The sequence below is a fragment of the Manacus vitellinus genome, unplaced genomic scaffold, assembly GCF_001715985.3.
Source record: "Manacus vitellinus isolate BGI_N305 unplaced genomic scaffold, ASM171598v3 scaffold_14_pilon, whole genome shotgun sequence".
Classification (NCBI taxonomy): domain Eukaryota; kingdom Metazoa; phylum Chordata; class Aves; order Passeriformes; family Pipridae; genus Manacus; species Manacus vitellinus.
The window spans coordinates 8,133,765-8,147,352 of NW_021939063.1; the positions used below are offsets into that span (position 1 = coordinate 8,133,765).

At 37.4% G+C, this 13,588-nt stretch overlaps 1 long non-coding RNA gene across 1 annotated transcript in view; it reads right to left on the minus strand.

The window, feature by feature from the left end:
• Positions 1-13,588, minus strand: part of LOC108638938 — a 45,352-nt gene that overhangs the window by 25,180 nt on the left and 6,584 nt on the right. The window contains exon 2 of the long non-coding RNA XR_001920163.2: positions 13,344-13,403. This is a non-coding gene — a long non-coding RNA (uncharacterized LOC108638938). The remainder of the gene's footprint in view (positions 1-13,343; positions 13,404-13,588) is intronic.

The following is a 13,588-nucleotide window of genomic DNA, read 5'->3' on the forward strand; positions in this document are numbered from 1 at the left end:
ACATATGTGGCAATGCTAGCATGACAGATGGTATTTGTTTTATTTATGTCTTCACAACTGTGTTTATGTTCTTTTAAGAAGCCTGTCTGGGTGGAGTCTTGCAGAGAGGTTGTGCAGACTCCTTCCTCGGGGAAGCTGTTGAGTATTTTGAGAGAGAAACAATTCCAGGCTTCATGGGGGCAGCAAAGGAGACACTGAATGAAGATAAGCTTGAAGTTCATGTAAAGACACTGCAGGGATGAGGAGTGTGCAGCCAGGCAAACCTCACAAGTGTTCCTCCCAGGAACACTGCCCTTTGGGCTACATTAGGGTCTCTCTCTCTCCTGTGGAAATCAGTAAGTTGCTCTCCTGAGAACAGAATTTGCTCAGTGACTTGGGATGTCATTGAGTTTGACTGGGAGCAACCAACTGCCTGCAAGGACAGAGGGACAGGGGACAGTTGTGTACAGAACACTGTAATGCAGTTCTGTCTTCCCCAGCTGTTTTAAGCGGGACTTAACTAAAAAGTTTCTATTCTAGTTTTTCTTCAAGCAAATGTTTGCTTTTCTGAATTTAAAACCCTTCTGTCTGCACTGGGGTGAAAGTTTAGGCACATCGAGTACAGTGCTGTAGTTGAATCACTGTCCTGAAAACAGCCAAAATATGAAGTGTTAAAACAACCTAATTTAATGCAAACACCTATTAAACATTTTCTAACTTCTTGGGAAAACAGAAAGTACTGGAACTCCTCTAGGGATAATGAATCATTAAATTACAATTTTGGTCTTTAAACCCTTCTTTCAAGAACAACACATTACATTTAGAAAAATATCTCCAGTAAATACTATGCTTCTGGAAGACACACAGTCTCATAACAGAAGTTTATTTTTGCCAGTTGTTGAGCTTTGGCTCAATTGAATTTTCTCTTACAACATAGTTCCATCTCCAGGTAAGTCTTTGGAACAGATCTCTAAAATATTATTTATTCTTTTCAGTTCTTCACACAACTTCACTGCTTGAGGTGCTTTTTGGCAACTGTAAAATAGAACTCCCTTATGGTGAAAAGATTTTGTTTGTTCTTTTTTTTTCCCAGGACATTCCCAGGAGAACTGGATCATTCAGCTGTCAGCTCCTGTTAGGTAAGCAGCATATCTTGGACCTTAGCGCAGAAGTCTCTCACTGCTGCCACTGCCTATAGCACAATGCAAGCAATTTATACTTTCCATTTATGTTAATAGTGATTTATTAAAAATTTATCTGAACAACTGAAGCCGGTAGAATCCCTCAGAACACTAAATAATTAATAACTCCTCCACAAAGGTGACCTAGGCTCAGCAGGCAATAACTACTTTCTGGTTTACCACAGGAGTTTCTTGTTCCCTACTGGAGTCAATAACTAGTGTCCTTCTGCCAGTGCCAGGGAATAACTCTGTATCTTCCAGAGCTACATTATTGAACAAGATGCTGCCCAGTGTAACTGCCAGTAAATGCGAAGGAGAGAGGAAGTTATTTCCTAATCTCCACTCCCTTCTGACACTCTCCCCCCACCGTTGATTTTCAGAGTTCCTCTAGTTTTGACTGTTACAATTTCTATTTGACATGAGGTATCTGGATTAATATATTTAATTTAAAATATAAATAATCATTGGAGGAAGAGCCCAAGACTCCGCAGTTCCCAAGAGAGAGGCAGATTTTACTTTCAGTCACTACTTTTATCTCTCTCCAGATACAAACATATTGAATTTTCAATTAATATTAAATTTTTGCAAGCAATGTATTATGAGTCCAAGAGATGAGTATTCTCTCTTAGAATAATCAATAACTGGGTTTTGAGGACAACATGATGGAATTTGCAGGGTCAAGTCACTCAATATGGATCTGTCACATCTCCAATTTGTGCATTCAAACATTTCAGCAAAATTGAGACAAACTCTGAACTGTTCAGCACTGGCTGAACAATCAAAAGGCATTTCTGGCCATGATCAATTATTACTTGGCCATTCATGATCATGATCAGTTACTGGTGGACAAGTTTTACAGCTCTAGACTTCAGATGGTATCTGAAGAGTGAATCTGAGGATTAAATGTGGTGTAAGTGTCTAAAGTCTGTCTTAGAGATACCTCTAAAGAGGTATCTAAGGCCAGCATAAGCACTTTAGACCTTGCTCTTACTGAATTGTTCTCAGGTGACGAATTAGGGCTGCAAAAAGGTGTAATTCTGTGCTTTTCATATGCCATCTATGAGTAACTCAAATAATTCCAGTTGTACCAGTTGACAAAAGAGGGACCCTCATTTCAGTTCTATAGAATGGGAGCTATAAATTATTTAACTTTTCAATGTAATTAGGACAATGACTAAAAAAATGCTGTCATTTTAATGAAAAATGAAGGTCTGAATTTATGAGAACTATACAAAACAATACTGAATTTTATAGCTGTGCAAGTGAAATTATTTGTGCAACTGGGATTCTAAAGTATTGATCAGCAAATCTAGTCCTCCAGTATGTTTCCCTTTTCCTTCTATAAAACTTAAGTATCTGTAGTCCTCCACAGTAATTTTAAAAAGGAACATTGAAATGTATTCCTCCTTCCAAGAGGTTTGAATTACTAATTCTGTTGGTTTAACAGTACAATGATGGTGAAGTAATTCAGTAAGTGCTGAATTTGAGCCTGCCACAACAAAGTGTTTTTGGACCACCAGACAACTCAGTCTTAACATCATATGTTCATTCCAGAGTCTCTAGAAGTCTACAAAGATAAAATACATATTTTCTTACTGTTACTAACTTCATGGCAATCACCAAACACATGAAGTTGTAATGGTTACATATTTGAGAGGACACACATCTGACCAAGAAGGACTGGAATATTAAACGAAAAATTTGTTAGAATGAGAAATTATTGCACAAAAAAAATCTGTTGGGCTGAGGGCTGTTGTAAAAAGAGGTCATTCGTGACCTTTTAACATTCAAACTAGAATACTCTACCTGCTTCTTAGGCACAGGAAGAATTCATTTGCCTAGCAGAGGAAAAGAACTCATTTGTTCCTCACATAACTTGCTTTTTAAATGCATCTATAACAATTCCATCTCACACCCTTGCTCCTATATAGCAAACAAACCAAAAGATGATACAAAACTACAGAACTTAGATTTCTATGTTTCTATGGGAATTAGTTTGAGTGACTTTAACGCTCCTTAAGAGCTCCCTTCATCAGATGGCTGGACAAATGGAGCTACACAGCACAAGGGAGAGCAAACTAATCTGGATCCCCAAAAGAGAGGGAGATCTCCTGTGGAAATCAGTAAGTTGCTCTCCTGAGTAAGTCTTTTCTTCCTTCAGCCCTTCTTTTAGACTGTGGTCTTTAGCTATGTGCTTCTCAGAGGTGTCACCTTGAATTCTATTCTATTAGAGTGTCCTTGAACTCTATCAGGCAAACAAGCCCAATCCCTTGGAATTCCTTTGTGTCAAAGACTCTCATAAGCTGGAACCACCCTGACTTCCTGCACTCCAGCCTTCCAGCACTGACAGCATCCCACACCTGACAAGGTAATCAAAGCTGACTGCAATACTGCAGATGGAACTAGATTTTATACACTACATCTTTTCATTAGTATTCTCTGTGTTGGCATATTTCTCTTTCTATTGATGCAATTCAGCAAGTGTGGTTTTTTTTTTCCAGTTCAATGGGATGATGACTTCAAGTAGTTATTGAAAATAGCCCTTATCTATTCTTTTTCTGGTCAGTATTCTGCACAACTTTTCTTTTTAATAAGTACTTCCTACTTCCTTATACAAGTCCAAATTATCTGTATTGTTGGAGACCCTGAATGTCAGTTGCTCCTAATTCAAATACAGTTCCTATCCCTTGGTAAAAGCCTGTGAATGCCCCTGTGGTTTCCCAGCTATGCAGCCTTCCATTATATGCCCACAGACTCATAAAGTGTTGCACACCCGGCTGATGAGCAAGGAGACAAAGAGGAAATCACCTTACTTTGTCAGACAATGTCTAGGTCTCAGTGTTATTATTACTGAGCCTGCACTCTTTCTCCCTTGCTGTGAGAGGCAATTTTTTTCTTTAAAGAAACTAACATCTAAACAGACGAGATAAAGGACGGGGAAAGGAGGAATATATTATCCATTTTATAGATAAGTAACAAAGGTACAGGGAAAGTAAGATACACTCCTGTGGTCACACAGGAGGTCTTTGGCACAGGCATGTTCCAGACAAAGCCCTCACTCTGGTGAGGAGTCTCTGAACTGTGAGTTGCAAGGATGTTAAAGCTCTTTTGTTAAATCACATTTTCTCTTTTAAGCAACTCACAGCAGGGCTTTTTATGGGAATCTTCTATGATCTAATTAATCATCTCCAGATATATCATTGCAGATTCAGTACCTCTATTTTTACAGAGTTGGCATTTGGTTTTGGATTTTTTGGCTTTGTGTATGATGAACCACATCTGAATTCCTCCAGGTTCTTTGTTTTGTTTTTATTTAACTTTGCTGCCCCCCATTGCTGGTCAATGGCCTTGGTTACATTACTATTGTCTTTACTAGTCTTTATTATGTGTGCAGTAAGAGGCTTGTGCAATAGTGAGCAGAGCTAATGGCTCCTGGAGCAGACTGGCTGTACCTGCCCTAAATCTGGGATACACTGAGAGTGTGGAGCTGGCTGAGTTACCACTGGAGCTCTGGACTGTGTGGAAGGAGTAAAACTTGTCTCAGACTGCATTGTATCTATGTGGGGTAACAGTGCCCTTTGGGCTACATTAGGGTCTCTCTGTCCAGCAAATTAATTAGTTTTATCCAGAATAGGGTTAGGCAAGAAACCCGTGTGTATAGTGGGGACAACAGGGAGGCTGTGACAGAGATCAATCAACATAGCAGCATAGCTAATGCTAATTAAATCTTTCCACTCAGCACAGGATTATTTTGGGTTGGTTCTAGCATGGCCTTTTCCCTGAGATACTCACAGATGTCTTGTCAGCAGAAAGGATTAGGAGAGGACAAGCATGGAAGTTTATCTCATGCTTATGATCCCCAGAGTGCATCGGGGCCTTTCTGTACTATGGAAGCACAGAACAGAGAAGCAGCCAAAAAAATCCTCTATCAGAGACAGAAATTACTTTTCTGCTCCAAGATTTAGTGTATTCATCACATCATCTTACCTGGAATTTCTGTGGCTTGGTTTCCTTTGTTTGGTTGCTTTGAATAAATATTAAAGGATAATTCGGGGAGGAAAAAAAAATGTCTCTTGAGAAAGAGAAACGCAAAGGAAAAAACCCTTTTGTTTGCAAGTGCACCAGACCTTATAAAAGTATATAATCCATGGATCATTGGCACGATCAGCTGTAATGGCTCCAAAAGAGCCATTGTGTTAATGTGGCCGACGAGCAGGAGTGCTGCCCCTGCATGCTAAAAATCCTCATGAAAATTTTAAAAACATGCAGATAGGGGATAAGTGCAGCACGTAGTTGTTTTTGAAAATTAAGAACACGGCACTGTAAGTCTGATCAAAAAGCAGAATGAACCACCGGCAAAGTGTAAATTTAGTAACATCTGATATTTTTTCTCAGATAAAGTAACTGATTTTTGACAAAGGAAATGAAGCAGGTCTTGTTAATCTGGGCTTCATAAAGTTTTGATACAGATTTTGATATATCATTTGGAAAATTACTAGTTAAGCAAGACAAGTTGGGGAACAGTATAAGAAACCTAAAGTAGGCAGGGAAATATGTAAAGAAGGGCTAACAATTTAAAGGGAAAGCATTGCAATGAAAAGAGTATGCTAATGGAGTTCTTCAAAGTCTCATTTAATATTTCTATTAATGAGCATGACACAGAAAGGAAAAACGTGGTAATGACATTTCTTCAGAACAGAAAATTGGGAGAGATGATCAATACAGAAGAGGAACAGAATAACGTGTGGGTCAATTTAGATGATTTGATGATCTCAGAAATACAAATAGAAGAACATTTGATATTGCACACTGCAAAGTCATGGGTTTAAAGATGAAAAGGAGAATTTTTGCCTTTAACTGGTGAAAGTCTACAAAAGGAGACCTAGAGTCTTAATCAACTGCAAGACAACTGTAAGGACTAATGCAAAATATTAAAAAGAAAGGAAAACTTCATGTTAAGATGTATCAGGAAGGCATGGGAAACAGTATTGCATTTAGACAGTGATGTAAAACCTGGTCTTGAGTATGATAGAGAATCACTGGCTGAAAGAACCTGATTACTAACAGGATTAAAGAAAATGTAAAGAATTTGACTTGTCTAGTAAAAGAAAACAAGGGCTGAGAAAGGTTCTGATTAATGTCTGCCAACACTGTAGAGAGGTAAACAGCCAACATGAGGGCACTTATTTAAATTAAAACATTGCCAATAATGGGCAGTTTCATGCTGGCAATTCATAGGTTTTAGCTGGAAATTGGAAGATTCTGGTCATTGAAGGAGAAATATTGGAACATTTTCTAATAGGAATAAGTGTCAAACATTCAGTGGTCTCTAACACAGGATGTGAGCAGTTTGTGAACGAGATGAACAGGAGACAGTGGTGGCAAGCCCACAAGATGGGAATCACCTTTGCATTCCAGATGTGATCCTATGCAAGAATATATTTTGAATAGTAATCTTACTAACTAACCTCTGAGTGAAAAGTGGGATCCTGGCTCATGATTGTGCAATTCAAACAGTTACTAACTCAGACTGAAGTTGTTCCTTGTCTCACTTTGCATGAGAACTGCTATGGCTTTCCACTTGTCTAAATTATACTGGGACTGAACTTGTGCATTCAAGAACTTCTGTCCTTTAAAACACAACGTGTACTTCTAAGAAACTTTATTTGTAATCCTCTTGATTGTTTCCTTTTATAATCTTTGTCCTTAAACTTTTCAGTTTTGACAAATTTGTGGCTAAATATTCTGTTTTGTTGTGTAAATAGTCTGTTTATTTCCAAATCTTTATCTGGGTTGAGTTTTTTGACATTTATTAATTTTTAATTTTATTCAGCAATGATTAAGACTGAATGACATTAACCAAAAAGAGAGAGATTGACAGAGACACAGAATTTACAGCCTCAAAATAGTACTATGATCTTGTTGTGCATTAATTGGTACACTATTAGTTATGTATTTACTGTCATATTTTGCATGGCAGGAAATACTGGAAACTTGCTTGAAATTCTCTGGTTTTTACCTTTTTCTGCTTCCTAAGATTCATCCCTCTTCAATCCTTTGGTACCTAACCTTTCTTCCGTGGGGTCTCAAAGATGTCTGTCAGATCCATCTCAGTCAATTCCTTAAGATCCTTTGGTTGAATACGATTTAGATCTTCTGAATCATAAATATTTAAATTATCTAAATATTCTTTTACCTTCTTTTTATTAATTCTGCTGCTAGATATTCCCAAAGCCTCATCAATATTTATGTTACTGAGCTCCATGCTTCTCTCTTTTTTTACATTAAATATAGGGAAAAAATGTAGATGTTGTGTAATTCTTTTTCTCTCTGGCCAGTATCAGTTGACCTTTCTTTTGATTTAGGATGATATTTGTTTTCTTTTGTCCAGTGTATTTATTTTCTTCATCTCTTTTCCCAGGTTACTCCCTTAACTTGGATTTTATTTTGTCCTCTCCCATCCTTATTATTTCTATTGTTCTGCATTACAGATGTAGCTGTTTGTATTTTTAGCTCTCATCTATTATGTGTTCTTTTCCTCCTGTCATTTTGCAAATGGACAGTGTTGCCAGATTTATGACCAAGGGATGTTTCTATGTAGAACTTGTAGACCATCTCATAAAAATATTAAAATATATGCCTTATACATTTTTCATATATGCAGCTGTATAAGAATAACGCCTGTTCATTTTTGCTAATTTAAAATAATGGAATTTGAAATAGGAAGGTAAAGAGGGTTGTTGGATGCAGGTGTTTGAACATGAAAACTGTGTGATTAAATGCTGGCATCGTTGTAGCCTATGGGAATTTTGCCATTGGCTTCAGCTGGTTTAGGATTTTATTCTGATTCTGCATTTATACATAACTTTAACTTTAAGCCTAGAACTAGACCGATGGCTTTAGAAGTTCCAACACAGTAACATTATTCCTCTGCCTAAAAGCTTGATGAACTGGGGCAATATTTTTCAGGTAAGAAATATTTTCATACAAGAGAACAAATAAATGTAAAATGAAAATGTTCCTATTTTAGAGTTAATGAGCAACCTGAGCGAATCCTTCATGTGCACTTGCTCAAAAACCAGTATAAAAATATCTATGGGCAATGTATTATTTTAAAATATCTGATATAGCCAAATTCCATTTGTATAAATGTTCTCCTGCAGTGTACCACTGACAAGACTCTTCAAAGAACAATTGAAACAATATTTTATTAATTACCGTTAAGTAATAAAAACATCCTAAATTGTGACATTAAGCAACCCTAATTCCAAAACAGAAGGACTTCAGTTTTTATTGTTGATATTTCTAAATACAAGTCGCTATTTTTGGAAGTTTGGAGGTAATGTCTAATAAATAATCAATAATAATAAATAAGACCTTCAGACACTACATACAAAGACTATATGTAAACTACATTTCAAAGACTCAGTCTACTTTTACAGGTTATTAATATGCATTGTGATTACTGTACTTTTGTAATTCAGATTCCATCTGGTTTTACCTCATGTTCTAGAAAATGCATGTTTGGATAGAGATCTTGAGTATCCATCTTACTGGCTGCAGTGCCAAAAGAATGGATGGGAGAAGTGACATGCTATGGAGGCTGATAAATAGAGATGCAATAGCATGAAAATGATGGTTATGAATAAAAGATTTATCCTCAACCCATGATTTTTTATATCGTTTATATCATCATAGTATACAATTTTCCACTGTCACTTACTCCTCGCTTGTGAGATTCTTCACGGGGAAAGTAACTGATACTTTCCAGTCAGGAACACCAGCAATTGTTCAACAGCCAAACCAGGCAGTTGCATGAGAAATGGCCATAAACAATGAGCTGGAGCTGCTCATCTGGGATCATTTTGTTTATATTGATCTCTTGCCAGTGTTTGCATAGAATAAAGTATCTTAGCAGTTTGTAGTATGGAAATAAATATAAATGTCTAAGGATGTACTGTCTGTATCCTTTCCCAAATGTTGGTGTGCCAGCAGGACACTTTCCAATTTGTTTATCTTCTTTCTTAAGTATATAAAAGCCTTTTTGTAGCAAGAATAATTAAAGTAATAAACAGATTGATTACTGGGCCAACTATATATAAAATGAAGATCCCTAAATGTTTACTAATGGCCTATTGCAAAATGGCAGCATTATTCAAGTAAATCAACAAATATGTTCCCCACCAATAACAAATAAACACATATGAGAAATGAACTGAATCCCCACTACTTTTCCACTGTTGTGCAGCTTTACCACCATGACTGTCTCTAGTGTGGCAATGCATTACTGTGACCTGCCAGCTCTCTGATATTTAATACTACTTATGTTTGATATCGAATTTAATTGATTTTGATTATTTATGTTTGATATTGAATTGATATTGAATTTAATATTTTTCATGTTTGATTACAGAAACATAGAGTATAGACTTCAAAGTTAAAGCCCTCCTTGCACTTGAGGTGCTGTGCCCAGCTCATTACAAGAGATCCTGCATGCAACGTGCTTCCTGTCGTGTAAGGTTATGAAAATCACCTTTCTGCATTAAATTCCTCAGGCTTTTCTAAGTCATGAGTGACCATTTTGGATATTTCAGAGACAAGTGATTTTCTAAAGTTGCAATACATACTCTAATAGGCTTCCTTGTATTCTAAGTACAAAACAAATCTAAAAAACATAAATGTGAAAATTCATGTCCAATTTATCCCTCAGACTCTAGCGGTATCTTTTTCACCGGCTTGTTTTTCTGAAGATGGGGTACAAATATATGAACTTTCTCTAAATCTAAACATTTTTCATCAGATTCTGTTTGACTAGGCAAAGTTTGTCCTGCACAGCTTAAGTTCATGTCATTGTGCAAATATTTATGTATCTTAGTATTCTTCAGGTATAATCCTTCACAGCAGTCAAGTGGAATGTCTGCAGTTTTTGTAACAGGTAAAATACCTGCACAGGGATAGGCTTTATATTTTGTGCTAAATATATTAAAATTCAAATGACATCTTATGGAAAAGAGACTGAAACCAAGACCCATTTATTAAACATCACATAAAAATTTTAGTGCTGCCAGAGCTAGATCCTGCTCCCTGTGGAGACAGACCACAGCAAAGGGTAGAAATGAGAAAGAAGGTATTAGGAAAAAAACTCAGCAACTTTCTTTTACAGTACAAGAACTTGGTTATGATTTCTCCTCAGTGTCCAAGGGTGGGGCTGCACTCCTTCAAACACTGCAGCTTCCAGCTGAAATAGTCTGTTACTGAGTTTCTAGATATGCCATTATCTATATCCTGGTCTCATGCCACCAGTGAATTATGCTCCCAGATCAAACCACACGCTGCTTCGCTTCCAAGCAGAGAGGAGCTCCCTGTACCTGTGCATTCCAGACACTGAGCGAGGAACGAGCGAGGACTGGAGAATCCTACCCCATCTTACAGCAATCACAAAATACATCAGCTAAGACAAGCCTTTTTGCCTACTCCCTGCCTGAGTGGAATGCCAATCTAGATTAAAATTCTGCCTATAGCTTATACTCATTCTCCTCTACCAAATATAAAATTCTCTTCTGCTAAAATAAAAGAAACATTTTTTTCCCCATCACTTCGTTAGGGAAGCAAACTGCACTGCATTTAAATGTTCCCATGTGGCCTAATATTTGTGAGACTGGAATTTTTCTGAATGTTTCTGTTGCCATTCTGCTGGCAATCAGTCCAGGCTTTCTGTCTTGCCAACTAAACGATCTTAATAGTACTATCTGTTTCTTGAGTAGCACCATTTTTCTCTGTAATGCTCTACTTGCTTCTCATGTTAATTTTGTTTTGCTTAGAAGTTTCTTGTGATAGTGATACAGTTTTGCTTTGTACTCTAATCTTTTTCACAAAAACAAAGTATGAAAGCAAAACAACCATTTAAAGGCCTGTGAATTTCTCTGTTGAATTATTATGTTCCATCTAGAAGATGAGCGACTTCATAATGAATCCAGTTGGGAGGCTTGTAAAGGACTGATTTGAAACCTCAAATATCTTGGTCTTCCCCTGGAATTTAGCAATGTAGCTTTTGATTCATTCATGCAGCTTGTATTTTCAGAAGTTCAGTCTCAGTTGGTCAGCTCTCTGAACACTTGCTAGGGAGCACAGAGAAGACACAGTCACAGAGTACTGATGAAGGTGAAAGCAGAGTGGCAGCCAACAGTTTATTACTGTGAATCATCAGTAAACCCAGACACCTTTAGATTCTCCCTCTGTCCAACCAGCAGTAGTGGCACTTTTACTGACACCCCAGTTTGAAATCCTTTCCTTTCCCCAAAGGAGTGATATAAGAGGGAATAAAGTGACAAGACTGTGCTGATACTGTGACAGTGAGTGCTGTGAATTTTTGTCAGTCTTTGCACAAGGCCATCCTTCTTCTGCTACTGCCTTCCTACCTGCTGACTACATTCCAAGATTAATCCAGGTGTGAGAGCCACAGGCTAACAGAGGAAACTGGTCACGGTCTTATGTTAGTCAGGGAACATCTATTCAAAACTTCATGGGCTTCTTATTGAAAGAACTGTAAGACAGGTCTTATGTGCTTTATTAATACTCCCAAATATAAACAAGAAGACATATTACCCAAACTATTGGTAATACTAAAATAATGTCAGCAAACAAAAAGCATATTGACATCGAAGCAACTAGCCAACACATGACTATCAGACTGTAGCTAAGTTATCCAGTTAATGCTTACAGTAATAATTTTAACACACTCTGAACAGGAGCTGAGAAAACTGTTTGGCTACAGATGCCAAATAAAGAGTTCTCCAAGTCATATTTGTGATTTATATTGGTTAAGAAACGGGACCAAACCCAAGTTTCTTAATGTCCAAAACACAATTCTGACACCTGGTGTGAAGTTTCCTCTTGCAGAATTCAGCCTGTACTAAGTTTGAATTTGTACTGTGATCTGTACTGCAGCAATTCCATTGTGGAGGCTCCCTCCTCCCTCCCAGCAGTGATAGAGATTACAGAGCCAGCTCCCAGTTGGACAGTGCCTTATCTGGCACAGACAGCATGAGGTGGGACCAGGGAGAGACTACTCTGTGCCCTCCTTCATCCCCACCAGCAGCCCCAGAGAGGCAACTGTCCTTGCAGCTGTTCAGAATGATCTTGAGGAACAGTAGTTTGATGATTCCCATTTACCAAAAGTACAGTAATAATATCAGTTCCTTATGACTTAAAAGGTCAGAATATGCTGTAATAAAAATTACTACGAGAGAGTATTTTAGTACTGTTTGAAACTTGTTCCTGTGTTTTCTACCACCTTTGCAGACTGCAGAGGTGCTCCCAGAGGCACGTGCATACAGTTTATGAAACCTACAGTCACTTCCAAAGCTCCTCACTCCTCACTGCTAAAAGCAATCACCAGAGAAAGCAAACAAAAAAGGAATCTAAAAATATTGGAATGTCCCTTACTTACTCAAAATAGAGCATAAAGAGGAAAACACGAAATATGTCAGTTATCAGGAGTGTGGAAACTGTTCAGCTTTCTCAGTTTTTTGTGGTGTTGTCAAGTAAGATTGTAACTGCACTGAAGGAGCTGCTGGCACAGCTGCTTTCACCACTGAACGTCTTTCACAAGCACCAGGAATTGTCAGAGGATGAGTTACGTGTTTGTCAATACTTTATCATACTCAAGGTAAATTTCCTTCAGGTAATTTATGGATTCAAAGGACAAGCTCTAAGTTGGGGCAGCAGAATTTGATTAAAAACAGTAACTGATTTAAATCGGTTTTATGTGATTTAGAAAAAAGGTCCTTAAATGACATAGTGTCACTGACATATGGAAATTTTATAAAAATCACTCATGGGAAGTGAATCCATAGCTCTACTTAGTCCTTCAATGTTAGTCCATCAACCAATTTAAAATATATTTGAGCAAACCTATGAATGGCTTTGTTATTTCCAGTGAGATGCTTACAAGAGAAATTTAGAGCATTTTTCTACGTAAAATGGAACTCTAAATCAACATCTTATGGAATCTTCAGGAGGAAAAGATACTTTTAAGCTTCTCAAAATGGAATCACTTCAAATAAGAAATTTTAAATTTTATGTAGGTTCTGTAAATCCCTATGTGCCATATTGCTCACACAGAGCTTGTCTGTGAAGACTAGGCCTAGGTTGCAAAAGCCCAAAAGTTGTAACCATGCTTACCTAGGCTGCTTTAAGGGCTGTGAGGATCCTCCAACTCTTCTGCCTTTTGTTTCTTCCTTCCTAGTAAACACAATACTTTATAAGTGATATACTCAGTACATCTTGAAAACATTTTATAATTTCTTTTGACATGCCATGTCATACTGTGTGCCAAAACAACAGTCATTTTCCCTTGATTCTGCAAAAAAGCACTCCACTTTGATGTATGCCCTTGATAGCAGCACAACATGAATATTCTTTGCATT